The sequence below is a fragment of the Sinocyclocheilus rhinocerous genome, unplaced genomic scaffold, assembly GCF_001515625.1.
Source record: "Sinocyclocheilus rhinocerous isolate Xijiao unplaced genomic scaffold, SAMN03320098_v1.1 scaffold322, whole genome shotgun sequence".
Taxonomy (NCBI): Eukaryota; Metazoa; Chordata; class Actinopteri; order Cypriniformes; family Cyprinidae; genus Sinocyclocheilus; species Sinocyclocheilus rhinocerous.
This window is the reverse complement of record NW_015641027.1, coordinates 443707-448249: the sequence shown is the minus strand read 5'-3', so window position 1 is coordinate 448249 and position 4543 is coordinate 443707.

The window sequence follows — 4543 nt, the reverse complement described above, 5'->3', positions numbered from 1 at the left end:
GTTTTTTGATCCTGACACAAAATGACCAGCTAACATTAATTGACTAATCATATCAGCAGCACATGTGAAAGTGTGAATGAGTATTAGTCAGGTTAATCACTATCATACTAATTAGATTGTAAGAGCAGACTGATTGCTATAAAAGGAGGTAAGAAGTGCTTCCAATGTTCTTGTTAGCAATGGTTACCTCCAAAAAACATGTGCAGCCATCATCGCATTGCATCAAAATGGCCTCACATGCAAGGAAATCGCTACAAAGAATATTGCACCTGAAAGAACCATTTACCGGATCATCAAGAACTTCAAGGAGAGTGGTTCGACTGCAGTGAAGAAGTCTTTAGGACGTCCCAGAGTGTCCAGCAAGTGCCAGGACTGTCTCCTCCTGAGGCGTCAGCTACGGTCACCACCAGTGCAGAGCTTGCAAAAGAAATGGCAGCAGGTTGGTGTGAGAGCATCTGCATGCACAGTAAGGCCAAGACTTTTGGACAACGGCCTGGTGTCAAAAAGGGCAGCAAAAAAGCCACTTCTCTCCAAGAAAAACGTCAAGGACAGACTGAAATTCTGCAGGAATTACAAGGATTGGACAGCAGAAGACTGGTGCAAAGTTATTTTCTCTAATGAAACTCCCTTCTGACTGTTTGGGACATCTGACAAATCGATTGTTCGGAGAAGAAAAGGTGAATGCTACCATGAGTCCTGTGTTGTGCCAACAGTGAAGCATTCTGAGACCATCCATGTGTGGGGTTGCTTTTCAACCGAGGGAGTGGGCTCTCTCATAATTCTGCCCAAAAACATTGCCATGAATAAAGAAAGGTATCAAAACGTCCTGCAAGAGCGACGTCTTCCAACTATCCATGAGCAATTTGGTGATCCATGCATTTTCCAGCATGATGTCACGAAGCAAGAATGATAAAGAAGTGGCTCGAAGATCATTACATTAAAATTTTGGATCCGTGGTCAGGCAACTCCCCAGATCTCAATCCCATAGAGCAGTGGTTCCCAACCCTGGTCCTGGAGGCACCCCAACACTGCACATTTTGCATGTCTCCTTTCTATGACAACCCAATTTCAGGTCTTGAAGTCTCTACTAATGAGCTGATGACCTGAATCAGGTGTGTTTGATTGAGACATGCAAAAGGTGCGGTGTTGGTTTGCCTCCAGGACCAGGGTTGGAAACCACTGCCATAGAGAACCTGTGGTCAGTCCTCAAAAGGCGAGTGGACAAGCAGAGGCCCACAAATTGTGATGAACTAAAAAGGCAAGAATGGATCGCCATCAGTCAGGATTTGGTCCAGAAGCTGATATCCAGCATGCCAGAGCAAATTGCAGAGCTTATGAAGAACAAGGGTCAACACTGGTAAATATTGACTGCTATTTTTTTTTGCCAATAAAAGCCTTTAAAACTTATGATATGCTTATCATTGTGTTTTCAGTATACCATAGAAACATGTGGAAAATAATATACAAATACTGAAGCAGCAAACTTTACAAAACACAAAATTTATGTCACTGCCAAAACTTTTGGCCATGACTGTAGATGAAATTAAGAACCTAGCCAGTGTACTTTCTTAGGGATGTGTGTGTGTGTGTGTGTATATATATATATATATATACACACAATTAAGTATATTTATTTTTCACTAGGATATACATGTATGCATACAGCGGGTAAAATAAGCATTGAACACGTCGCCATTTTTCTCAGTAAATATAATTCTAAAGGTGCTGTTGACATGAAATTTTTGCCAGATGTTGGTAACAACCCAAGTAATCCATAAATACAAAGAAAATAAAACCAATAAGTTCAGAAATTAAGTTCTGTTAATAAAGTGAAATGACACAGGGAAAAGGTATTGAACACATGAAGAAAGGGAGGTGCAAAAACGCATGGAAAGCCAAGACACTAGCTGAAATCTCAGTAATTAGAAAGCAATCCTGCCCCTTGTCAGTGGAAATTATTATTAGCTGGTTCGGTCTCAACTGATGGCCTATAAAAAGGTGTCTTATTACCAACGTGTCACACAAGAATCATTTCATGATGGGTAAAAGCAAAGAGCTCTCTCCAGACCTTCGCAATCTTATTGTTGCAAAACATACTGATGGCATTGGTTACAGAAGGATTTCTATACTTCTGAATGTTCCAGTGAGCACTGTTGGGGCCATAATCCGGAAGTGGAAAAAAACATTATTTCACCATAAACCGGCCACGACCAGGTGCTCCTCACAAGATTTCTGACAGAGGAGTGAAAATAATTATCAGAAGAGTTGTCTAAGAGCCAAGCACCACTTGTGGAGAGCTTCAGAAAGATCTGGAATTAGCAGGCACAATTGTTTTAAAGAAAACAATAAGTAATGTACTCAACCGCCGTGGCCTGTAAACACGCTCACCATGCAAGACTCCATTGCTGAAGAAAAAGCATGTTGAAGCTTGTTTAAAGTTTGCTGCACAATATTTAGACAAGCCTGTGAAATACTGGGAGAATATAGTCTGGTCAGATGAGACCAAAATTAAAATCTTTGGATGCCATAATACACACCATGTTTGAAGGTCAAATGGCACTGCACATCACCCCAAAAACATCATGGTGTGGCACTGGCAAAATTCATATAATTGAAGGAAGGATGAATGGAAATATTTACTGAGACATTCTTGATAAAAATCTGCTGCCATCTACCAGGATGATGAAAATTAAACAAGGGTGGACATTTCAGCAAGACAATGATTCCAAACACAGCCAAGAAAACTCTCAATTGGTTACAGAGAAAGAAAGTAAAGCTGCTAGAATGACCCAGCCAATCACCTGACTTGAATCCAATAGAAAATCTATGGAAAGAACTACAGATCAGAGTTCATAGAAGAGGCCCACAGAACCTTCAAGATTTGAAGACTGTGTGGAAGAATGGGCCAAAATCACACCTGAGAAATGGATACGACTTTTTAAAGTACTTTTACTCGTTTATAAATAATCATTTTCTATTCTTAACTGTTTTAAATTCATTTTAAACCTCTTAAATCAATTTTAAAATCATTTTCAAAGTTTTAAATTCCTTGTTTTATTGTCGTGATTCTTTTTTTAAATTATTTGTTTTAATTTATTTTATGTAAAGCACTTTGAATTACCATCAGCACCTTTAGAAATATATTTACTGAGAAAAATGGTGACGTGTTCAATACTTATTTTATATATATGTATGTGTGTGTATATGTATGTCAGAGGTGTAAAGAGTACCTAAAAATCATACTTGAGTAAAAGTACAGATACCTTACAGTGAAAATTACTCCACTACACGTTACAAGTCACCAATTCCAAAACAACTTGAGTAAAAGTCTTTGAGTATCTGATTTTAACAGTACTTAAGTATTTTACTTATACTAAATATAGGCTCAAAAAATGCACTAGTCAAAGAGACATGCCAGTCAAAAACTGTAACGTTGTGGAGAAGCTGCAGAAAACAGGCAGAGGCAAGGATCTATGTGCTGGTATTTCATGGAAAAACTAGAACAAACAATAAGGCAAAACCAAAAGAACAGAATGACTGGCAAACAGACAACCATTACATTCAACAACTCACAAGGAACTAAAGAAAAACTAGGGCTAACTTATATACACACAGGGGGCTAACAAGCTTAACAAGATAAGACACACCTGAGGAGACTAATCAAGGGAAACCAATGAACAAACGGACTACAAACTGACTACAAACACCACGGGAGACAGGAAGTGACATAAAAGTCCAGGGAAAGGCACAGAGAGCATGAAACAAAAACAAGAAAGAGTTGATTTGTGAGGAGAGCAATCACGTTTATTTTCTAAAACCAAAATAAAACTGAACACCTCAAAATAACAAAACAAACAAACAAAAAACAATATCTTTCAAAAAGGTCTCTTCAGTATAATGGATAAATAAAAAAAATGTTAAGTAAAATTAAAAAGCCGAAACCTTCTTGCAGTGGATGTGCTGGTTTGGGCCTCATTGCCGGCTGCAGTCATGTCCTCATCTCATATATAAAACACCTCTGATTCACAAATACTTGCTAAGGAACTCGCATTCACATAAAGTAGCCTTGTTGACAAGTTTGGGTGAGTAAGGGCAAAACGCACAAGATGCAGTACTTTCAGTGACCAGTAATAGGCAGTATCAAGTCTTTTGTAGCAGAAATAAACTGCTGCAGAAAAAGCTAGGTCCATGCAAAATGTAATGTGTAACTGCAACACTCATTTCAAATGTAGTGGAGTAAAGAGTACAGATACTCATTCAAAAATGTAGTGAAGTAAAGAGTAAAAGTTGCTAATATCTTTGATACTCAGTACAACTACAAAGTACCCAAAAAGATACTCAAGTACAGTAACTAATTACATTTACTCCAATACTTCACACCTCTGCAAATAACTAAACTATGATATTTTGCTCTTTTAGGGTCACAATGGCTCCTGCCTTCCGCTTGACTCTGAAGCCCAAAGCCACAGATAATATGACCCACCTGATGGTGGACTTCAGTCAGGAGAGACAGCTTCTGCAGGGCCTCAAGTTCCTCCCCGGT